The following is a 25,240-nucleotide window of genomic DNA, read 5'->3' as shown; positions in this document are numbered from 1 at the left end:
GTTTTTTTTTTTTTTAGTTGAAGAGCAATAATGTTTATTCAAATGCCTATCTTCTTCCAACATACCCTTATTATTGATGTGAAATTCACATAAAATGAGCTATTTTAACAGATAAAATCTATTGGCATTTAGCACGTGCACCATGTTGTGCCGCCACCACCTCTATCTGGTTCCAGGACGTTTTCATCCCCCCATAAAGGAGAGCCCGTGCTGATTAGCACTCATTCCATGCCCTCTCTCCAGACCAATCTAGTTCTTGTCTCTGTGGATTTGCCTGTTGTGGGCATTTCTCATAAATGGGATCACCCACAATGTGATGTGCGTCTGCTTCTCTCCCTGAGCATCACGGACGGCCTCAAGGTCCATCCAGGGGACAGCAGGTGTCAGGGCCTTACTCCTTTTCATGGCTGAGTCATATTCCCCTGCACGGATGGACCACCTTTTCCTTATCTGCTCACCCACTGATGTGCATTTGGGCTGTTTTGACCTTTGAGCTATTGGGAGTTGTCCAGCTGTGCACTTTGGGTCGGTCTCCAATTTCCATTCTTTGGGGTGTCTACATGGGTGTGGAATTGTTGGGTCATATGGACATTCCAGGGGAAACACAGGCTCCATCTTTGTTCCATGTTCGAGGTGACTCGAAGACAAAGTGCTTCCATAGCTATGTTTAATCCATGATTTTCCCCAAGGTGTCTGTCTACTGGGCGGTCATACCCATGACTGGGGGCAGGGAGAAGTGACCACGGGTCGGAGTCTGAGGACTGGGAAGGGTGAAAGGGGAAGTTCTGTTGCATCTGGGGGAGGCTGTTGGTCACCCCTGGGGGTGAAGCGGGGTGCAGCCGTGCCCCCGACAACCTTCCCAGAGCTCCCTTTGCCAACACAGAGAGAAACTATTCAGAGGCAGTTTGTGGGATGGAACGAAAGTTAGAATTCTTACCACGCCATAAAACTCCAAAGTGTGTTTTCTTTTGTGCCCTGTTATTTCTTCCTTCCAGCCCAGAGTGAGCGGCCTCCCGGGCTCCTGGCGTTTTACTTAATTGCCCACATAAGAATGTTTCCTGTGCAGACAGTTTCCTTTTGCAGATTGCTGTGGACACCCTGGGAGCAGAGACTTTGCTCTGAGCTGGGAATACCTACAGCCACCAGGCCCACAGTGTGAACCCCTCACTGGTGTGGTGCTGCCCGTCTGGGTGCCGAGCATCTCACCGTGAGTTTCTGATGTCTCGTAAGCTATGGCACTCAGTGGACTATGTCTACCTTCTTGAACAGTCTCAGCTTCCAGATCTGTGGAATGGGACCACAGCACCGTCCTCCAGGATGGGGTATATGTCTGCGGTCAGACAAGGGAGGGCACCTTGTATAAGGCTCAGGAGGTGATGTTGGTTTTTTCATGGTTTCTCTGGAGTGAGACAGAGGCACCTGGAGGCTCCCATCTCTGGTGGCTTGGCTTCAGCATGAGTATCAGGGGGGTACTCACGATACTGAGGGAGTATCAGCACCTGAGAGACGTTCGAGGAAGCATCGATCGCCTAGGTCAGGATGAGGACTTGAGTCACATTTTGGACGTGCGGTTCTGGAATCAACGCATGTTGACGTCTCTCCGTGTGTCTTGTCTGCAGTTTTGCGTTGCTTGCCAACCCTTGTGGTCCCCATGCACAAGGGCTGCTCTTTGCTCCCAAGCCCAGAAATGGTCTGTTATGCCCTTGAATCTGTGCACGAGAACTTACCAATAAAAACGCCAACGGCATACTTTTTTGGAATGTAAGATCAGGAAGCTGGAAACGTTTAGGTCCCCGGGGGAGGATAAGGAGGCACCAGCAGGAAAGGGACAGAACAGAAGGGTAAGAACACATTAAAAAAGTGATTTTTCCCTCAAGACATCACATGATAGGAGCTCAAGTGATCAGCATGGTTGACCAAGTTCTTCCTCCCAAGAGGTAGAGTATCAGCCATCTGATGTCACTGGGAGGCAGGATGTGCTATCTGATCTGTGATGATATTAGATAGAGGAGCACAATCACCAAGATCTGATTGGAAATTAGCTCTCGGGGTCTATGAGGCTGCAGTGCACCTGCCATGGGGGCTGAGAACCTGGGTGTCAAGCTACGGCACTCAGTGGACTATGTCTACCTCCTTGGACAGTCTCAGCTTCCAGATCTGTGGAATGGGACCACAGCACTGTCCTCCGGGATGGGGTATACGTTGACACCATGTGAGCCAGAACACCCAGGCCTGGGGAGATGCTCTGAGCAGGTACAAACCACAATGACCTTCCATAGCCATTTCCCCCCCCCCCCCCCGCTAGTCATCCTGGGAAGCCGATGAACCCATGATATAGGGATGCACTGGGCTGGGTGTTCATGCTGGTCCCATTCAGTGTTTTCATGGAACACCGTGTTGGGCAGTGTCCCTTGCAATGCATCCCCGAGGAGTTTAGGGTTTGGTAAGCGGGGCATCTCAGAGAATGGGAACAGGGCCAGGGGGTCTCTGCAGCGCTGTGTGAGGTCTGACAAGATGACCGCATGGAAGATCCATCCAGATGAGAAGAAAGCAGGACAGTAAGAGGAGAGCAAGAGGACGGGGAACATTTTGTGTTACTGCCTGAATGACCTCTGAGCTCCTGAACCACCAGCCAGAGTAGTGGGTTCCCGGGGCAGCTGGAGAAACTTGGTCCCGTCGTGGTAGATGCCCGGGGCCCTGGGCCAGGGACTTGTGTGCCTCCTGTGGTCTGTCCCCTGTTCTGCCCACCTGGTGAAGTCCATGCACGGAGTTCGCCAAGTGCATGTGTCTCTTCCAGCCTGTGGGAGGCACCACGACAATCCTGTAGATGGTGGACAAGCCTGGTGAGAGGAGACACCCCTCCGTCTGTGTGTGTTCCCCACGATTGCCCCTCTCGGTGTCCATGACCACAGAAGAAAGGGAATCCTGCCTCTGTTCCACCCACGTCTTGAGTTTTGATCTAGCATTTCCAGCGTGAGTCGGGAACCAGCACCTTGGCAGGAATCTGCTGTACTTCTAACCTGCCATTTGGCCAAGGGCCACCCGGACGCTTCTCAGCAACACGGTTCCTTCCCATCGGCACCCATGGGCTTCTCACGTTCTGTTCCTTCTGGTCTCATGCACGTCCTCTCTTGCCCGTTCACCACAACCTTTATATCACCTTTACTGAAGTTGATCCTGCTTCCTCCATTACTTGCAAACATTGTTCCATGACCGATGGGTTTTGTTTTGGTTGCTTTGGGAGAACACTGCCCGTCGGGGTGGCCTCGGAAGCCAGGCTGGGAGTGTGGGCTCTTGTCGGGAAGGCAGAGGGTTCAGCAGGGCGGTGACAGTGTCCTGGGTGCGCTCTGCAAGGATCGCCCTGGTGAGTGAACTGGAAGCCAGTATATGAAACCCAAATATGATGGATAAGATAAACAGGATAGTGGGGAAGGAGGGAAAGAGAAGCCGAGTGGCTGTTTTATTGCTCTTCCATTTCGTGTTTGCTTTTCAAATAATCTCAGATGTCTGGCCGTATGGGAAGATGGGCCAAAGGAGCCCCTGTGTGTCCCTCCAAGAGTGTGGGTTCCATAGATGCTCAGGAATATCATTGCTGTCAGCCAGCGCTGGACTGTTCGCTCCCAGGACGCTGCTATCCTGGTTCTGCAAACGTAAATAGATGCCTTTTTATGCCCTTTCATTGGACATGTTAAAACATGTGCCACAATGCCCAGTGACAGTGACCGGGCGCAGAGAGCATGTGGGACACTGAATTCAGACAGCTTTTCTGCAGCCCAACGTGCATTTCCAACACGAGTCCGGTCCTGCCTTTACGCACTTTGGGTTTTGTCTTTGGGTTTGAACCACACTTTCGGAAATGGAGTGGCCCTTGTCTTCCCTGTGCATGGGGACTTGGCAATTTACCCCAAGAGGCTAAAAGGGGGGGGATGTCCCATGGGGAATGCATTGGGCAGGCACAGTGGTGGAATGGTAGCCACCCGCCCTCAAGAAGATACGTCCTTGTCTTAAGTCCTGGGGTCTGGGAATGGGGTCTTTGCAGATGTGAGTAAGTGAAGGGTCTGAGATGAGCTCATCCTGGATCAGGGTGGCCCCTAAATCCAAGGACAGGTGTTCTTACAAGGGACAGAAGAGCAGACACAGACACAGAGGGGAAGCCATGGGAAGACGGCACTTACCAGCATCCCACGTTGGAGAGGCAGCCCCAGCTGATGACATTCCCCTCACTGAGCCCGGTAATGCTTCAGCTTCAACCTCAGAAGAATCAAGCATCGTGTCAGTGAGTTCTTACCATCAACTCACACTTAAAAGGCCATTTTAATTAACCGCTTTGTCTTCGCTCAGTGTGACAAGGGGAGCATGGTGGAGGGGGGTCTTCGAGAGGAGACATTGTTTTAAAGTGTATTGTTTTACTGAGCCACCAATTAAATTCTCCAAGCTCATCAGGGTGGGGGTGGGGTGGGGAATGACTTTCAAAAAGGAAAACTGGGAAGGTGGTTGCTTCTGTTGTCGGCACTGCATCAGAATCAGAGACAAGTGCAAACAAATTACGCTATCATGCTCTCTCTGAGTAAGTTTTATTGGGGGCTATCACGGCTTCTTGTGATAAAGACAATACCGTGTCGAGAGCACACCGAATGTGGTGTTCCGGAGCCCCAAACAAAGAAAACCTTTTACAAACCCCCTGTGCCTAATTTCGTTTTAGAAAATTAGATACTCAGAATTTTGCATAAGATAACTGTATTACCAGGATGCAATTTGGTCTGGGTTGCTGGCTTTAGTGCATGCGGCTCCTTAATAAAAAGTGTCAGTTAAAATGAAAATACAGCTTGGGTAATTAAATTTAATTGGATCTTGTCACTTTAAATCCTCTTCGTTTTTGAGGGTTTGTACAGAATTGCAGCTTCTGGTTTTGCTAATTTCTTTATTGCAAGCTGCTGCCGAACCTGACCCTCCTCTAATGAACTGAGACCCTGTTTTCGCAGGGGGCTCTGAACCGTGAAGGTGGTGGCACACAAAGGGAAGGGGAGGGTTCGGGGCCGGGAGGGAGGGGCATCGCCTGCTGGTGGGTGGACGTACCTGAGGGTGGAAGTGGGTTTTAGTCCCAGCTGGATGAGCGCAGTGGTTACTGTTGCAGGGGACATCCCAGTTCCGCAAGACTCCGCTGTGTTTGCGGAAGGGGAGCGATGGTCAGGCTGCAGGTGCTGTAGTATCCACAGACGTTCACTGTATACATTGTAGCCACCACGCGGGAGAGCTGCCTGCCCCAAGCTACATACACGGCAGCGTATGAGTTTACGCTGGCTGCTACGACAAGTGGCCAGGAACTTGGTGGCTGGGAACAACACAGATTTACTAAGTCTCAGGGCTGGAGGCCGGAACTCCCAAATCGGTGTCCCTGGGTTGAAGTCCAGGTGCCTTCTGGAGTCTCCAGGGCAGAACCTGGTCCTCTCCTCTTCTGGTTTCTGCATCCCTTGGCTCATGGCCCCACATCACTCCAACCTCTGCTTCTGTCATCATAGCTCTTACCATTGTCTTCCTCTCATAAGAACCTTTGTGATGACATTGGGCCACCCGGATAATCCAGCATAATCTCCCATCTCAAGATCCTTAACTTAGTCACATCGGCAAAGCTTCCTTCTGCTGCCTATTCATGGGTTCTGGGGGAATTAGGACCTGGATATCTTTGGGGGCTGTTATTCAGCTAGCCACAGAGAGTATGGAGATTTTAGGAAATATGGGTAAACTGGTGGGTGCAGTCAGCGGAGGTCTGCAAATGGAACTCCTCATCCAGTAGCCAGGCGAGCCCTGGCTGCTGCTTTGCCCGCTGGCTGCACACCCTCCTGACCCCACATGCCAGCTTGCAAGGTTCATCCTTTCTGACCCAGAGGGGTCCTATCTCCTTGCTACAGCTCCCCAGATCCATTGTCTGAAATCAAGAAAGCTCTACCTGTGGAGGAAAGATGGAGGCATACACTGTGGCCCTGGAAATATAAAAATGAAACGAGTTTGCAAGAACCCTTAGGGCTGGTTCGAGGCAGCCGGTCTAGTCTTGTGTGGTCTCTCTGAATGAAACGCTCCATGAGGTCATGGTGGAGCACTTCTTTTAACACCGGAGGTTGCCACTTGTTTTAGAGATGACTCCAACTGAGGACCCGACGGAGGCATGAGCTGGAGGCTTGGTGGCCTGCTGAACTTACTTTAATGACGTGCAGCCCACACTCTTCAACCTCAGCTTCCACATCTGTATGCATGCATCATGTGCATTTCCAGATTTTTCCTTGCATATAATGGGGGAGATAATTCAAATAGATTTTTACATTGGTTTGTTTTGGAAATGGCTTTATAAAGGCAAGGCTCATCATTACATTTTGATTATGTCAAACGACCCACCATGGGGTTTCCCTTGGAGCCATCAGGGAAATGTTATTTCTGGGGATTTCCATATGCATCCTGAGATGCAAACAGGGAAGGGGGCAGAGTGTGGCTCTGGGTGGCTCTCCTTCCCAGGTGGGCCCTACCTGGTCCACAGGTACCTGGGGTGGGGGCTGAGGGGCTGGAATGTCCCCTCTCCCTCCTCCATTCCTGGTCACCTCCTCTACTGGTGCTGCATACCGGATGCCTCCATTCCACAGACAGCAGAGCCAACCCAGCTAGTTCTCTTCTTCAGGAAGGACTGGAGCCTCCACGAGCCATATCCACCTTCTGCACAGGTGAGGAAATGTCCTGTGAAAGGTGCACGGGGCTTGCACTGATTCCTGAAGTTATCGTTCTCCATGTCTCACATTCCCATGCCTGCCATCATCTTCGGTGGACCTGAGGGCCAATACATGATGCACTTGGGTGGGCCTGACCAAGAAGCTGGGTCATGGCAGGAGGATGCTGGGTTGGTGGTGGGTAGATCCAGCTGTTCTATGCCCCTGTCTTCTCAGCCGAAGAATCAGAGTCCAAGTTGTGGGGCCTTCTGGATGCAAGAATTGGTGATCCTTAGGCAAGACAGAGGTGGTCCTTTTCTGGATGCAGGTGGATGAAGATGTGCTTCTGTGAGACCCTTGTGTATGCTGAGGACGGTGGTCTTAGCTCCTGGGACCTGGCATGCACATCACTCAGGGGTTCATCCCCAGACCCCCCTTCCTCCTGCCACTCAGACTGTGGCTTCCAGTCCCAACAACAGGCTTTGAGGTCACAGGCAGCAGCCCCTTCTTTTTAAATTCATATTTGGTCAAATCATCCAGGAGAAGTGAGGATGCCCCCAAGCTGCTCTTCCAGGGCATGTCATAGCCAGTTAGGGTGGCCTCGGGTCCACTGCTCGGGCTCTGCCTGCCCATCCCCATCTTCCTACCTAGATTCCCAGCCATGTGGTGAGGAGTTTCTGACAGCCCAGCATAGCATGGCTCACGTAAACCCCTCTAATTTATAAGGGTTTCAGGTTTAATCTTGCATGTTCTCCTCCGGTACCCTAAATTATCAATCACTTTGATGACATGTAGAAAAATATAACAAGCAAATCTTAGATGACAGTCTTATCACCTATTTTAATGCAATTGCCTAAATCAAACACCAGACTAAAGCTCATAAAAAAAAAAGTAAGAAATTAAAGAAATACACTCAGGACAACAAATATCGTACAGATAAACTTATCAAATCTTTGATTTTATACAAACGACTTTCTCTTCCTCTGAAAATATACAGCTGGCTTTGGAATCTGGGTCTGCCTAATGGGAGGGGGCATCTCTAGAATCGTCGATGATGCCCTAAAAACACTGGTGCATTTAAATTTCAGGACCGAGTTTCAGGGTCCTGGGACACTTGCAATTTTCTGGGTTTGACTCACATTGACTTTCCTGGGTTGATACCACTTGTTCAAAGACGGTGTGACACACAGAAGTCGGTCTTCCTAAAAGGTATGTTGAAGGCTGAAGTGTGGGCACCCATGAATGGGACCTCATTAAAATTGGGTCTTTGCAGATGTGATCCAGTTACAATAATGTTGTTAGGGTAGGTCCCTGATGCAGTAGGATTGCTGTCCTGAGAAGGGGATGAATAGAGACAGAGGGACGGTGGCCACGTGAAGACAGATGCATGAGTGTGGCCACAAGCCAAGAGCACCACGTGTTGCTGGCAGCCCCCAGACGCTGGAAGGAGGCACAGAACAGACCCTCTTTCTGTTGGAGCCTCCACAAGGACCCAACCCTGCCAACGCTTTGATCTCGGACTTCTGGCCTCCAGAATGGGGAGAGGTCACGTGGGTATTGTTATTTGCCTGCCACTGTGTGGTGCTTCTCTAAGGCAGCCCCGGAAAGCTCCCACAGACGGTCATTTCTGTTTGCTGCATTGTAGGATGCCACATGTTTGTAAGGCCATTTAAGCACTAATGAGGTGAACTTGGTGTCTGGGTAGCCCCCCCCCCCCCCACAGCTGTCTCCTGCAGAACACGCCGTGGCATAGCCACAAACTTTTATGAACATGGTCCTGCTACCCACGACTGTCCCAGCCCACACCCAGAAACCAGACTCACATTTTGAGGACCCAAATTTAAAGTTTTGCGGCAACCTTAAATATTTTGGATGACCGGGTTCACCTGAACACTAAGGGAACAGAGGCGCCCTTGTGTTGAATGTTTAGACTAGCAAGATGGCATATTTATTGAGAGAGAGGCCAAGGCAACGTGCAAAGAAGTTTGGATGTGGACACACACATAAAATCTCTCCCTGGAAGAAAAAGCCTTTGACGATTAGGGATGCCATGAATGCTAGCCTCTTGGGCCAAAGCTGTTTCTCAAAGGCTCAGGGGAACAGGGCTGGGGGGACGTTACCCCATTTTACCCCAAGAACTGATGCCATTGGGATTTCTCGTTGGTGTTGTTGTGTTAGTTAGCTCTGTGACCTGTGAGTAGGGAAGGTGCCCCCCAGCCTTTGGGGGCATGCACAAAGACGCACCTGCTTTTGCCCTCCCTCTGGGTCTTGACTTCTCCCCACAAGGTCCTGCCCAAGCAGAGTCCCCAGGTAGTTCATAGGTGTTCACACACAGACGTTGAGTCTTCTGGTCAACCCCACTATGTGCTTCCCCAGGCTTTCCTCTGCCACGGCCCCATACACACACTTGCAGCTCCTGAGGACTCTACTGTTCTGGCCATGGGGCTGCCCAGGGGCTCTTGAGGGCAGGTCATTCTGTTCGGGGCACACAGAAAAATGAGAACAGCAAGGCAGTGGCTAGGGTCTAGAGAAACAGTTCACTGGCCTTATCTTGACCCCTAGGCTGTCTCCCACCAATGATCCCACGTGGGCATCCACTGGAGGCCTGGGCCAGGGGCTCATTGCCAAGGGTGCATTGTCCTTTGGCGTGTGTTCTAGAACATTTCGTGGTCATGAGATGTTGCTAAACACTCATCCTGGGCAATAAAATGTCCTGTGTCATAATGGTCAATAATGTTTTGAATGGTTTTAACCCATCAGCCCTGGTATCTTCAGACATCTGGTTGATACTTCCTTCCAGTTGCCTGCAGCAACATTCAGGGGATCAAAATGAAGTTTTGGAAGGAGCCAAGGAAGACGGCAAGCATACTTGAGGCCATTGCACTGATACCGTATTTTCTTACTTCAGGTTTACATGAAGCATCAGGGACATCAACTGGCAAGATTAAGCCAGTTCTCCAAGACGAAAGGAACCAAGACTGACCTGGCCATCTCGCGGAATATGCTGGGGAGCATGTTTCGCACGCTTTACTTCCCTGGTTAGTCCTAAGCGATATGTGTAATTGCTGAAGTGGGACATGCTCCTGGGGCAGACGGAGTGGATCACCCAGGATGGGTGAGAGGCACCTACAGGGATCTTGGCCAGGGTTGTTGGGATGGAGGGCCCTGATCACACCAGTTCACCCAGACAAGACCAGGATGCAGGGTCTCCCAGGAGCTGTGAATTAATGAGCGGGAGGGAGAAAGAGAGAGAGAGAGAGAGAGAGAGAGAGGTACAAGCAGATTGCGAAATCCTGAGTAGAGAGGGCAGGGGCGATGGGGACAGATGGAAGGAATGGCAGGTCCAGCAGAGAGATGGATGGACACACAAAGAGGAAGACAGACCGGGAGAGAGAAGGGGAGACAGAGACCCTCATACTAATTTCCCAGATCATTGCAACCACCCCGCTCCATGACATGCATTCTTTCCTGGGGACAGATCTTAAGAGCATCCACTAGGATTTCACTCTCTGTGGACTCTGGGACCCCAGCACAGAGCTCGGTGGTCACCCAAGTGTTGATGATTATTTCCTAAGGAGTGGGGCATCTGTGGAGGAAAACGTGAATTTTATCCCTCTTCTCTACTAAGGACTCTTCTTTGCAAATTGTGTTCCAGGAAGACATTTGCTTCTGTGTCCTCGGTATATTTCTGCATCCCAAGGGAACTAATGTATCTCGACTTAACAGTGAGTCCATCCCAGATGCTTTTCACACAGGGCATTTCTACCCTGTTTCGTCACTGGAGGTGGCAGGGGTGGCCAGTGAGGCAGCGGGAGGATAAGACACGCGTCTGTCCTCAGGACAGAGCCCTGATGAAGTACATCCCTGGTTCCATTATGGAGAGCTTAACCCTTCAACAGGATGGGTTGGAGCGTACCTACTGTCTGTTTTAATGAACAGTCTTGGGTTTAGGGCCCTTCTAAGGAAACTTGCAAAATGCAAAACCTACGTGTGGGAAATATAAGTGGAAATGACAAAGAAGAGAAATAGTGCAGATATCAGTTTCTTAGCAATCTTTTTGAGATAAGAACACAGATTCTGAGTAACTTGGATGGAGTGAGGACAGAAATCCATGTGAATTTGTGAGGCCTAGGGACTAAAACCAGCAACCACCCTTCTCCACCGACCCACTCAGTAAATTAGACTGAGGGAAAGATAAAAGGACATGGAAATTGCTGTATTTGGCACATAAATACTTGAGCTCAGGGTAGCTGAAATATTCTTCCATGTCCTGTTAATTGTTGATTTGATTAGATGATGCTGCCAGCCCCTCCTCTACTTGTTTGCAAAGAGCAGAAGTTCAGAGTGACTCACCATCTGGTTTTTGCAGATGCCATGGATGCATCTCACATGATATGGCTGTGACCAGGCTCTCAGAGGTGACATGAAGGCTCAGATGTCATAGAGACCAATTGGAGGAGCCAAGTACATGGTGGGGTTGGGGCGTTCCAGGCGAGGCTCCATTCAGATGGAGAACACGCATGCACGTCGTGTACTGGAGATGGCCAAATGCCAAGACGGGTGCACAAGGTAGTTCACAAGGAACCTCTTGGGGTCTTTGTCACACTCGTTTGTGAATTCTCTATGGTTTTCCAACTGAACATGCATTTTCCCTTTCTGAGGGCTTGCTCCATCAGAGCTGTACCCAACATCTCTCCATCCCCTTGAACGTGCCATCCACGTTGACAACCATGGGAGGCAGAATCTTGGCCCCTGAAAACATATCCCCGACCCATCCCTAGGCCCACTGAGTGCTGACTTTTATGGCAAAAAGACCTTTGCCATCGATTAACAATCTTGAGATGGATGTTAACTGTTATTAACATACCTCTGTTTTTGTATAGATTTCAATTACCAGGTAATTTTAGAAGCATTTTTTTAGAAATATATAGTTGTGCCAGTGAACATCTTGTTTTTCTATGTGCACTGTACACATTTTTCATTCTTTTGCTTTTTGGAATTGGATCAAACACTAACTGTATTGTTTTGTTACATGTAAAAAAAAAAACTTCTGTCGCCCAGCTGAATAAAAAATTTCCCCTCTTCACCAGTACCTCCTCAATACTATTCCCCTTGAAAAGAGTCCCTGATTTCAGTTTTTAATTATGCCTTTTATATAAAACAGATCATAAAAACAAGTTCTAAGACTTGGAAAATTTTAAATACCATCTTCTGGGGACACAGAGAAAAAAACAGTGGCAAAAAAACGCATCAAAACAAAGAGCCCCTGTTGAAGCTCCATGTTTGTCCGTTCATGGACACACATGCATTTGATTGTCTACAGCTTGGCCGGCCATGGAGGGGCTCTGGGGGATTCAGTGCAGAGAGAGAGAGTGGGTCAAGTGAGAGCTGGTGCCCATGCATTCCAGGGAGAGAATGCGTTTTGTGTTTTAGGGATAATAATAAATATGTTTGTAAAAGGAATGAGTCTCCAGCTGGAGCAGAAGGCGGTGGAGATTGTGCTTTAGGGTGAGGACTCTGGACTCAGGTCTGAGCCTACTAACCAGATCCTGCTGCTGGGTTAGTCTGTCACCCTCATGGGTGTCACTTCTGTATCTGAGAAATGGGGGCAATGTATGTGGGGCTGCTGTGAGGTGGAAATAAAACCAGATGTGGAACACTGAGATCAGCATCAGGCACAGGGTGAGGGTTCAAGAATTCTATATATTGCTGGGCAGTGTCTGAATTTCCTAGAGCAGGTGTAACAAGTGTCCACACATTGGGCAGCTTGGAACAACAAGAATTCATTCCATTCTCTCCTGGCTCCGGAGACCAGAGTCTGAGATCCAGGCGGGGCAGGACCGCTGAGATCCAGGCGGGGCAGGGCTGCTGAGTTCCAGGCGGGGCAGGGTTGTGCTCCCTCCAGAGGCTCCAGCGGAGGGTCCTTCCTGCCTCTTCCAGCTTCTGGGCTCCAGGCGTCCCTGGGCTCGGGGTCACGTCCCTCCCATCTCTGCCTCCATCTTCACATGGTTTCTCCTCTGTGTCCATGTCTCCTCTTCTGTCCCTTACAAGGACCCCTGTCATTGGATTTAGGGCCACCCTGATCCAGGATGGGCTCATTTTAACTTGATTGCATCTGCAAAGATCCTATTTCCTAATAATGTCACATCCCAAGATTGTGCATGGATGTGAGTTTGGCTACCCTCTTCAGCCTGGGAAGGCAGAACATGGCAGTTCTTGGCAGAGAGAGGTGCCATTTGGTGAAGGAGAAGATGCAGAGACTAAGCAAGCAGCTTCTCCTGCACTGATGGACTACAGACCACTGGACATCCCTTATTGGTTGCAGTTGTCCAAAATGAGGGAGTTTGACTACAAACCTCAAAGGGACTTCCAGCCCTAGGATTCTGTGCCGTCCCCATAATTTTTGCTCTTTGCACACACTAAAGAGTCTATGGTAGAAGAAACGTAGGTCTTCCACAAACTAAGGGAATTAGTTTGAAAGGTCAAAAGCTAAGCTTACAAAAGGTGTGTTATAAACTCAACAGCAAAGAGACAAACAACCCAATTAAAAAGTGGGTGGAGGACTTGAATAGACATTGCTCCCAGCCAGACATGCAAACGACCAACAAGCCCCTGAGAGCATGCTTGACGAGTTGCTGATCATCAGGGAAATGCAACGGAAAACACAGCGAGATGCCACTTTACACCCATAATTCTGAGGGACCATAATTCTGAGGACAAGTGTACTACGACTACTAATAACAATGGCCATACCAAGTGTTGGTGAAGATGTGGAAACTCAGAAACCCTTGTGCATTGCTGGCGGGAACGGAGAATGGTTTAGCTGCCATAGAAAACAGTGTGGTTCATCCTCACAAAGTTGAACACGGAGTTACCGTATTGACTAGGCAAGTTCATGCCTCGGTATCTACCAGAGATAATTAACAAGAGGAGCTCGAACAGATACGTGGACACACGTGTTCATGGAGACGCTATTCACAACAGCCGAAACATGGAAACAACTTGAATCTCCAGCAACAGACGGTTGGATGAGCAGAATGTGGTCCGTCCACACGGGGGGAATATGACTCATTCAGGTAAAGGAATGGAGCTCTGACACCTCCTACCATGTGGCTGGACCTTGAGGACACAACACTCACGGAGGGAAGCAGACACCAGAGTCTACATTGTGCGTGATTCCATTTATGTGAAACATCCAAAACAGGCAAATCCACGGAGACAGAAAGTAGATTAGTGGTCGCCAGGGGCTGGGGAAGGGCAATAGGGAGGTGGCAGCTAAGGGAAACAGGGTCTCCTTTAGGGGGATGGGAATATTTGGGATGCAGACGGTGGTGATGGTTGTGTGTACAGCGAATGCAGTCCATGTCATGAATGGTAAATCTTACGTTATGTCCATTTTACCGCAATAAACACAAGAAGTTTTTAAAAGTTGATTATACTGGGAATATTGAAGATGGCATAGAGGGAAAGAGGCAATGGACCCCATAGACCACCCCACCCGTATTCAACGTTCCTGACATCTGCTTGCTGGGACATTCCTGCTCTCGGCTCTGCTGCAGGTGCATCTGTCCCAAGCAGAGGGGGCTGAAGATGGGGGGTATCCCTCGTGTGTCCTGCACGTCCCCATCAACACAGCCCATGGGGCCAGACCCGAGGCACTCAGCAGTGGGCACTTCCGTCCCTGGGTTGGGGTGATTTCTGCACACCGCAGGAAGGGGATTTTGAACTCTTGGGTTTGGCATTTCTTGAACCGAAAGCTCTTCTGGAAGGAGAGAGATTTTCTTAAGACAGAAAACGCTACAGGATGTCTTTGAAAGGTGTCATATTTCATTTACAGGTGTTGAATTATTCACAACGAATTCTGCATGCTTTGTGGGCTGCAGTCTTGGTACCGTGTGGACGGGAGGAAGTCAGAGGGTCCCCTCACCCCACTGCGAGCAGGCAGAGAGGGCGCCTGCCCCCTGCGCTGGACCTTGCAATGTGCGGCTCCTGTACGGGGGCCTTCTGATTTCTGCAGCAGAACAAGCTGCTGACACCCTGGCGTGTCCCGAACCTTCTAGAACACACACCACCAGCCGTGCACTGGGGATTGTCTTTTCCAAGAGCCACCCAAGACTTTGTGTACAATTAATTCCCTTATCGGGGCTGTTGGCTGCAGGACTGAAGGCATGCCATTATAGAATGCAGTTTGCCCCTCTGTTCGCCCTACAGAGTGGGGTGTGTGTGTTGGGGGGTGAGGTCTGTCCCTTCCTGATGTGAATCTATAAATCGCCCCGTTGTAGAATGTGCATCCCCAACATCCTTCGATACCCCGCCTGTGCCCGGCTCCCCACCTCGCACCCAGGTGCGTATATGCTTGCATGAGGGATGCCAACGGCCGACCCGCCCTCCGCCGGCATGTGAAATGCAACACCCCCCGTCCCCCGCCTTTGATGTGAACTCTCCGCTGATCGCTGATCGCTGATCGGGATGCAGGAAAAGCTTCTCCTACACCCCATTGCCATTCAATCCATTATAACACTCACTTGAGCGTTCCTCATCACCCTGACTTCTAATTTGACAATGACAAAGAGCTTCTCGGCGATTTTAAATTTCATAATTTTAATCTGTCAAGCCTGACATTTAATTAGTGCCCTTTCTAACCTGTAGCCACGCACGCCCAGGGCTGCCGTTGGTTTCCCTTCAGAAGGAAAAAAAATTTTTTTCTTTTCCGCCCCCGTGGAAGAGTCGATTAATAAATATGTGCATAACTTCCAGGTGTGAGACAATGTGCCCACGATGGTCTATTAGCCCCAAATCGAGACAGATGAGGTTAATAATATTTTAAAGTGCGGCTTTATTGTATTAGTGGTGATTAAGCGTGGGCGCGGCGCCCCGCGTGACATGTTCATGGCCAACGTGAAATAAGAGTTGTGGTGCGCTGAGGAGTCTCGTGTGAACGGTTGTTGGAGCAAACACCGTGGTCGCCGGCACCTTGCGGGATCTGGTGGTGCTGGATTGTCATTTCTCGGGGTTTCCAGACAAGGTGAGGTGGGCTCCCTAAGTGGCCGGTGGGGGCTGGCTGGTCAGTGAGCTGTACTGGCCAGTGCTGGACCATTACTAGAGGCATTTTCGGGGGGTGCATGGGGGGGTCCCTGTGGGGAGAGTGCTCCTCCACACCACCCATCCTGCTACCATCTGGACCCTGCTTTGGGGACTGACCATTTTTATCTTGATTTAGACCCAAATTCCGTTTTCCCACCACACCCCAGGGCCCAGTCATTTGCCATTGATAAAGGGGGGGACCCTTTTTCCATCTGGACTCCCACCTACATGTCTGTCTTCTCTCAGGGTGGAAAACGTAGAGGCTGCGGTGTTTTTTGCAAACAATGGGATTTCCTTGTTGGTGGCTCCCCACTGGCTGAGTTCCGGACCAGGGTGTTGCTCCTGCTGTAGGTGATGGGCGGTGTGCTTTACGTTCCCGGTCTTCTCCCCCATCCCGTGGAAACCTGCATGATCCTGCGTCCTCGAGCATGACGCATCTGGCCTCCCCTCCCCTGAAGGACGTCAAGGAAAGGTGCTCATCCTCCCTGCGGGATCCCAGCGCGGCAGGGTGCGGGTACATCCGGGCTTCCCCGTGCTCGACCGTGCCGCTGAACGGTCCTCGTTTCTTCAGCAGGACACTGTCCCTGGTTTGGGGTTTGGGGAAAATCAGTTGCAGAGACTGGACTGCTCTCCGCCTACATTTCCATTCATTCATTCACTCCAGACGCTGAGCAATTCCCAGGCCACTTGGGAATTGAAAGAGCTCAGTCACTGGTGATTATTACCACAAAAGAAAGGCCTGGGCTTTGCAGGGAGGGATGGGGCTTTGCACCCCTTGGTAGCGGGCGGTGTGCCATGAGCATGATGTTTACCGTGGCCGAATCCCCTTCCCGGCCGGTAACGGGACAGGCCTCGTGTCTCCTGGAAAGGCACAATAAACACCGCCTGAATGAGGAGGTGGATTTAAACAGCCCGGGTGGTGCTTGGGCCACGGTGGGCATCCCATGCTATAATTATGGAAATCTCCATCTATGTATTTGCCGGCTCTGCCCGAGCCCTGAGGCATTGTGCCTTTGGACCACACAGCTAGTTAGTGAAGATACAACGTGTGCATTTTGAAACCCCATGAAAAAGTAGCATCAAGATGAGAGCAGGTGCACACACGTCTGCTACCACGGATTCAATGAACGCAAGTCCCTTCCTGTCTAGTGCCGGGAAATAGTCATAAAATCAGAAAACGGCATTAGCAAGCATGTTAAAGGTAACCCAACCTGTGACTTTTTAAAAAAAAATTAGAATTATTTGACCATCTGCTCCCTGTCAGCCCCGCCAAGCTCCCCGCTATGTTCATAAATCCCATAAAATGTGGATTTTGGTGCCGCCAAGTTCCACTCATTTCGTTCGGGCCGGCTGCGAAGTTGCAGACGAAACCCGGGGTTTGAAGGGCACTCTGGATCGAAGATAGGTTTTCCAACTTTGGGATGACGCCGCGCATGCAGAGGCATTTAATAAATCTTATTTGATGAGGATGATTTTCTAAGGCAGCAGGTTCACCTCCCCAGTGATCTGTGACAATGGCATAATTGCCACTTAGCAGACACGCATTATGCATATTGCATGTCCAGGTTTTCTGGCTCAGGTGTGAACTGCCAATCGCAAACACCTACACTGCTCTGTGGGGCACAAATCTCTCAAGGACTGCCCCCAAGTTAGGTGCTCACAATTGCCCGTTAGGAGGATCTCAGCACATCCCTTCATTAAATTTTAGAGCCAGCTATTGAGAGGCAAAGAAAAAAAGAACAATCATACCATCTTCTTGGCTTCGGAAGATAAACCGATGGTTTTCTGTCAGTGGTGGAGGGGCAGGTGATCCCAATTTAGCTGTAGGGACAAGTGAGGGGCAGGTGATCCCAATATTGCTGTACCACGTCTTCCATTTTTGTTTCCAGAGAACCAAAGAGACCATGAATCCAGGCGATCACCACCTACAAATCAAAGGAAGTGATAGCGTTCGAGCCAAGAAGGGGTCAGTTCTTTTATCTGTGGTCCAACCGAGTTACCTGACCACATTGGTCCCTGTGCTTTTTGAAAACATTTACCGTAAAGGACGAAAGGCCTCGCATGGAGCGCATAATGCATGTCAAGAATTACGCCCATTTTCCCATCGGACCGAGTTCTTACTGGTTTTTGCAAGTTCCTTCGCCAGAATGCAAGCACTGTACCAGTTACAAATTCTGCAAATATTTTCTCTCTTTCTGTGGCTTGTTCGCCCTTTTAAAAAGTATCCTTAACAAACAGTCCTCATTTTACTGTAATTCAACACAACATTTTTATTTTTCCTTTTTGGTTGCTACCTTTTCTGCCCTGTTTAAAAAATGTTTGTCTCTGTACTACCCCCCAACCCCAAACCAGGAAGATGTCCTTCTATGTCATTATTTTTTGAAAAGCAATGCATTAGGCTGCCTAGGTGTCAACAAAACACCACAGATGGAGTGGCACAGATGATAGAAATTATTTTCTAACAGTTCTGGAGGCTGGAAGTCTAAGATCAAGATGCTAGTGTGCTTGGTTCCTGGTGAGGACTCCTCCTTCTGGATATGTCCTCACATGGCAGAAACAGAGAACAGAGAGACCATGTTTTCAGGTGGCTCTCCTTGTAAGGACACTAATCCTGTCATGGGGATCCACCCTTATGACCTCATCTAACCATAACTACCTCCCATAATTACCTCCAAATACCACCCCATCGGGTGGGAGAAGGTAGGGCTTCCACATATGACTTTGCTGGGGATGAGGGGGGCACAGATCTTCAATCCATACCAAGAAATATTGCTTTACCTTGACCCTTAAACTGATAATACTTCTGCAATTTATTTTTGTGCAGGGTCTGAGACTGAGGTCAAGTTGGACTTGTTTCTTCTTCTGAATGGATAGAAAGCTTTCCAGGGTCATTAATTAAAATACCCCCATCTTCCCCACCGTTTCTGAATGTCACCTTTGTAAGACTGTCCATATATGGTTCTGCCTATCTGTCCAGCCTTGTGCCAATGCTATGTTAATTATGATGCTTTTGGGATGCCTGGGTGGCTCAGTAGCTTGAGCATCTGCCTTCCGCTCAAGTCATGATCCCAGGATCCTGGGATTGAGTCCCACTTTGGGCTCCTTGCTTGGCGGGGAGCCTGCTTCTCCCTCTGCCTGCCGCTCCCCCTGCTTGTGCTCTCTCTTTCTCTGACAAATAAATAAATAAGGTCTTAAAAAATAATTATGATGCTTTTATATTAATTCCTGATATCTAAAAGAATATGTTTTTCTGCCTTGTTCTTCAAAAGTACCTTAGTGAACCACAGCCTTTAGGGTATTCAGGTAAATTTTAGAATCAGCTTGTTAATTCTCAGAAACTACAAGTTGGAATTTTGATTACTAATGCATTAAATCTATAGACGATTTGAGGAGAATTGACATCTTTATGACACCAAACATTCCTGTCTATGAATATAGTAAATTCTTAAATTTGTGTAGGTCATCCCTTATTCCTTTTAATGTTTTGCAGTGTTCTGGGTAAAAGTCTTACAAATATACAGTGTATTTAATCTTTGTATTCTAAAGTAAATTATAAAATTATGTCTTTTACAAGTGCTCTTTGCTAATTGATTTTTGCCGATAGTAGAAATACAGTTGATTTTTTTATATTGATCTAGTATCCAGAAAACCTGATGAGCAAATACTTAATTCTAATAGTTGCTTTGTAAAATAATTTGGATGTTTTTATGCATACAATCATATTACTTGTAAACAATAATTACCTCCTTTCCATCATTCTCTCCTTCCCTCCATTTTTTTTTCTTGTCTTATTGCACTGGCTAGAAACTCCACTACAAGATTGATGGAAGTAGTAATAGTGGGCATCTTTGTCTCCTTCCCAATATCAATTTAGACATATTTCATTTCATATGCTGCAAGTGGTTTTTAAAATCATAAAAATTTTGTCACAATTTTTCACTTGCTTTTTGTCATTTATTGAGATGACCTTATGATTTTCCCCTCTCTCCTTTATTCTGTTAACATGATGAATTCCACTGATTTTTTTTTCCCCCCAAAGCCTTAATAAAATTTGCATTGTGGAAATAAACCCAACTTGTTATTCCTTTGTTTTTCCTTTTTAAAAAAATTTCAGACATTTCTAGATTTAATTTCCTAAAGCTTTCATTTTTGTTCATATATGAGACTGACCTGCAAGTTGTTTTTTAATAATTCTCTGGTTTGGCCTCATAAACATGAGTTCAGGAAGCATTCGTTTTGTAGATTCTGGAAAAGTTTGTATAAAGTTGGCATTTTTTTTCTTCCTTACACATTTGTTAAATATACTAACAAAGATATCTGCACCTGGCAATTTCCTTGTGGGAAAAATTTAAATTATACAGTACATGTCTTTAATTTATGTTTTTATTCATAAAAACATGTCCACTTAATCTAAGTTTTTAATTTTGGCAAGAGGTTATTTTTCATATGCTTATTTTTTTAAAATATGGTATGGGATCTACAGGCATATCCTTCTTCTGATATTGCTTTTTAATGTCTATTATATCTTTTATTTTTTCTTGGTAAGTCTTGTTGGGGTATATAATTTTTATCAGCCTTTCACACAACCAACTTTGGTTCTGTTGATTTACTCTGTGTTATGTTTATTATGTAATTCATTAATTTCTATTATTTCTGTAGGTTTACTTATTTTTCTAACTTCTTCAGATAGGTTCTTAACTTAATGATTTCCAGTCGTTTTCTTTTTTATAAAAAAAATAGGGCTACGAATTCTCCCACACAACTCTGCTTAAGCTGATCTTAAGCTTTAGTAGGTAATAGTTTTATTACCATTCAGGACAGAACACTTTTTAATACTGATTTTGACTTCCTCTTTGCCTCACCAGTCATTTGGAAGTGCAGTGCTTAATTTTCAAACTTACGGGATTTTCTAGTTATCTTCTTGTTATTTATTTCCAGCTCAATTGCACAGGAACTAGAAAACGTACTTTGTATTATTTCAATCTCTGATGTTTATAGTAATTTGCTTAATGGTTCAGCATATGGTTAAACCTATAAATGTTTCATGGGTGCTTAAAAGTGGCAATATTCTGCAGTTATTAAGTATAGAGCAATATATCTACCCACTAGGCAAATACAGGGTATGAGATTTGAACAAGATTAAAATCTTAAATGTACAATAAGTTTTGACATGTTTGTTCTATCTACTATGAAGAAAGTATGTTAAAATGTGCTACCGGAATTGTGGACTTGTTTACTTTTATTTTACCAATTTTTGCTTTATCTATTTTGAATCTTGTTATTCAGTGCATAAAAGTTTATAGTTGTTTCATATTCTTGGTGAACTGAGTCTTTTTTCATTAAAAAGTTTTTCTCTTTCTCTTTAGTATTTATTTTTTTTAAGTCCTACTTTGATACTAATACAACCTCAGTTTTTTTTTTTAGTTAATATTTGCATAGTGTGGGAAATTGTCATTATTTATGGTAGATGTTCTGTAAAGTCCCTAGACACAATTAATTAGTAAGTATGGAACCATTGATCCTACAGGAAATCCAGGGTTATGTTCCTGTGAGCATTCTGTCACAACATTTTCATTAAGTGATCAAAACATAACTTTATGTGTGTCTCTTTAAAGACACCTTATTGAGTCTATATTGCTGATTCATCAATGTTAACTCACAGCCAACAGTACTAAAAGTCATGCCTGAATGAAGACCATCTAACACACTCATTTTCTCTGTAAGGCACACCCCAGCCTTTTTACACTTAGGATCAGTAGATGGTAATTCAGCACTATGTCAGGGGCCATTTTAAACAGCAAAATTACCAAGAAAAAGCACCCAAAATGCAAGAACTGTGGCACTAAATAGACCAAGAATAGAATAGTTGTTTACAGTGTGAGAACTGAAAAAGAAGGCAGTGGGTAGGCTTGTTTGTCCTCAGTGGGGAGTGGGTGTGTTGCATGACTCAAATTTTCCACTGCACTGTCCACATTTACAAATAAATGGGAACCCGTTGTGAGTATCGATTTTGGAGTTACAAATAAATTTTATCAAGGAGGTGAATTTGCAGAAACAGAATCTGTAAACGATAAGGATGCACTATATGTTTTTTTTCCAACTGTTTACACTTACACTTTGTTTCCTTATATTTTAAGTGTGTCTCTTTTAGGCAGCATATCATGGTGTTATTTAAATCTGGGTTGATTATCTCTGTTTTTTAGTGGGAGCATTTAGCCAGTTTACATTTAATATAATTAGTGATATTTTGAAGTTAAAATTCATCATCTTACCCACTAGCAAAAGCATTAGCATGGAAGGATGGAGAAAAGAGATATGATTTAGCACAAGGGCATATAAAGGACACTGAAGATTCTTGTTGGGGAGATATTTAATGTGTGTATATGTACATGTGTGTGTGCATAGATGTATGTGTGCATACATGTGTGCATGCATGATGTGGCTGCCAGGGATACCGATATGATCTCTGACCACAATAAATGGCCCCTTTCTATCCTGAGCTGGTCAGGTGCCACCTGGTGAAAGGACTCGTGGTGGCAGCCAATCAGACAGAAACTGGACGGGGAGAAGAGTGTGATGGTGATCATGACATTTTTTGGAATTGTCTGCATTTGGAGAGTGTCTGGAGATATTCAGCCCCCAGAGTAAAAACCTCCCAGGCAAGGAGCAGTTAGGAAAGGATATGATGTTTGCCTTCAAATATTTGAAAGTCGGCCATGCAGAAGAGCCATTTGATCTGTCTTTTGTGGTCTAGCACACAGGATGAGGAATCAGGCACCCGGGAGACCAATTTCAGGTCCACAGGAAGGAGGGATATGTAAATGCCAAAGTGGTCCAAGAATGGTATGGCTTCTCCTCTCTCTCTCTTTTCTTTTCTTTTTAAGATTGTATTTATTTATTTGAGGGTGAGCAAGAGAGAAAGAAAGAGGGGGGAAGGAGAGGGAGAAGCAGACTCCCCGCTGAGCAAGGAGCCAGCCACGGGGCTCGATCCCAGGACTCTGAGATCATGACTGAGCCAAAAGCGGATGCTTAACCGACTGAGCCACCCAGGCGCCCCTGGGATGGCTTCTTAAGGAGGGGGTGAGTTTCCTGTCACTGGACGTATCCAAACAGATCCTGGATTTCCACTCAGAGGAAACTGAAGACAATTCCATTCTCGGGTCAGAGGCTGAACCTCAAGACCCTATGAGTCCCTTGGAAATCCCAGAGCCCGTGAGAAGTTCGTTTGTTGATGTGCATACCAGCTTCTTCTCTACACCTCCATGGATGCCAGATGAAGCACTTAGCCATTGAAAATGCTTCTTCATGTCTTTTTGGGCCACGGAATGTCTCCAGTGAAAAGAATAGCCTCATCATCTGGGCAGAGACTTGGCAAATTCCTCGAGAAATGAAAAATTGTGTAATATTGTCTTACTCTCAAGGCTCACATTATACATAATTTGTCCCCAAAGGATATAGAAGAGTTTGTAACAACACAAGAAACTCTAATCCTCACAAGTCAAAAAAAAAAAAAAAACCCGAAAAATTGGATTTTTTTCTTACAATAAATTCAGAAGTTTAATCTGGAATAATCAAGACATTTTGTTTGAAAAAGTCTACATTTGTTCTGGGAAAGTCCCGAGGGCCCTAAATTCCTCACGCAGAGTGGGGGCCAGTTTGGAACTTGGCAAGATGCTCTGTCATGCGGGATGGCCAAGCAGAGGAGTTTCTCAGATGATTTCCCACAATCAAGGGCTCAGTGTGGTTTGGGGAAACGGAAAGAGGGTCTTCATAATTTTGCAGAGGATTAAGGAAAGGTAATAGCAATTGACAGGTGGGGGAGATATCCTGTGTTGTTTTGGGTTTGTTCCTCTCCCCCCGCCCCCCGCCCAAGCATCAGTCAAGAGGGGGGTTTAGGAAGCAGATTTTATTTTATTCTTTTTAAAATTTTTTATTGTTATGTTCATCACCATACATTACATCATTAGTTTTTGATGCAGTGTTCCACGATTCATTGTTGGTGCATAACACCCAGTGCTCCACGCAGAACGTGCCCTCTTTAATACCCATCACCAGGCTAACCCATCCCCCACCCCCTCCCCTCTAGAACCCTCAGTTTGTTTTTCAGAGTCCATCGTCTCTCACGGTTCATCTCCCCCTCCGATTTACTCCCCTTCATTCTTCCCCTCCGAGCAGATTTTATTTTATTTTGTCTTATTTTATTTATTTTTTTTTTTTAATTAAGTTTTTCATTTTCATTCCAGTGTGGTGTTGTATTAGTGTTGTATTAGTTTCTGCTGTGCAATGTGGTGATTATATTAGTTTCTGGTGTGCAGTGTAGTGATTCAACAATCGTTTGCACCCATCATGATAAAGGAAGCAAATGAGATTTTCCATGGCTGTTCTCGGCTCCTCCAGGCAGGCAGCCATACCATCCCTCCTTGGTGAGGCTACATCTCCCTGTGTTGCTGGTCTACTAGTGTCCAGTTAGGAGGGCTTCCATCTCCTAGCCATCAGACCCAGACTACCTTAGTCCATGGTCCATGACTTCCTAGGGAGACTTTACAAGGGAAGCCGTGAGGACATCAACTTTCCGTGTCTTTTATGTTCGGGCATTCTGACGCTTTGCCATCTGGGACCTCGCTGACCCTGGAGGGAACGATTCAGTCAACAAACCTGGTGCAAACACCCAGGGGTCACCCTGTTGGTATGTTGCTTTGAGGCACATCACCCTTTCGTGCAAGGTGAACATGCCGCATTCTTACCGAGGGTTCTGTCTAAACACATGTTGGCACAAAAGTCACGTTGTTGCCTTCCCTTTCCTTCCAGTTTGGTTTGGGCATGTCCCCTCCTCCAAAAGAAATGCAGATGCCATGCTCAGGTTCTGACACTCATAGATGTGGCCTTGGGTCTTCTATTTAATGTGATAAACTTCCCATGATGTTCTGTGCCTGTGTCTAAATTTCCCCCTTTGACAAGGACAGCAGTCCCACTGGAGTGGGGTCCACCCTCATGACGGCATTTTAATTAATTACATCTGCAACAGCCCTGTTTCCAAACCCGCTCACATTCTGAGGTCTCGGGTGTTAGAGCTTCCACATATGCAGTTTGAGAGGGTGCCAGCCCCTAACAGTAGTTGGTCTTAATACCTCATGAGTGTCTGCAGGATGGACCCCAACTGCACGGAAGGGACAGTGCCTATCTCCCAGGAATAGGAAGACAGGTATAATTGTGTGCCAGAAAGTTCGATGGTGGTGGAAATGTGCACATCTTTGCAGGTAAGGACATCAGAGGTGTCCAGGACCCAGTTGATTTGCCTTCTGTGGTGGGCAGGTATTTGGGTTCTGGTTGCCAGCAACTCAGTGGGTTGGGGAAGTGCTGGGAGAGTTGATTAAGGACTTAGGGCTGCAGTCCTGGGGAAAGGGGCCATGCAGAGTTTGGGGGCTGCACCTCGGAGGCTGTCTGTGGGAACCAGGGAGTAGGCA

The sequence above is a fragment of the Callorhinus ursinus genome, unplaced genomic scaffold (assembly GCF_003265705.2).
Source record: "Callorhinus ursinus isolate GAN/ISIS: 27379988/994484 unplaced genomic scaffold, GSC_fseal_2.0 scaffold16, whole genome shotgun sequence".
NCBI classification, from domain to species: Eukaryota; Metazoa; Chordata; class Mammalia; order Carnivora; family Otariidae; genus Callorhinus; species Callorhinus ursinus.
The sequence above is the reverse complement of the archived record's forward strand: the minus strand, read 5'-3'. Positions refer to the sequence as shown.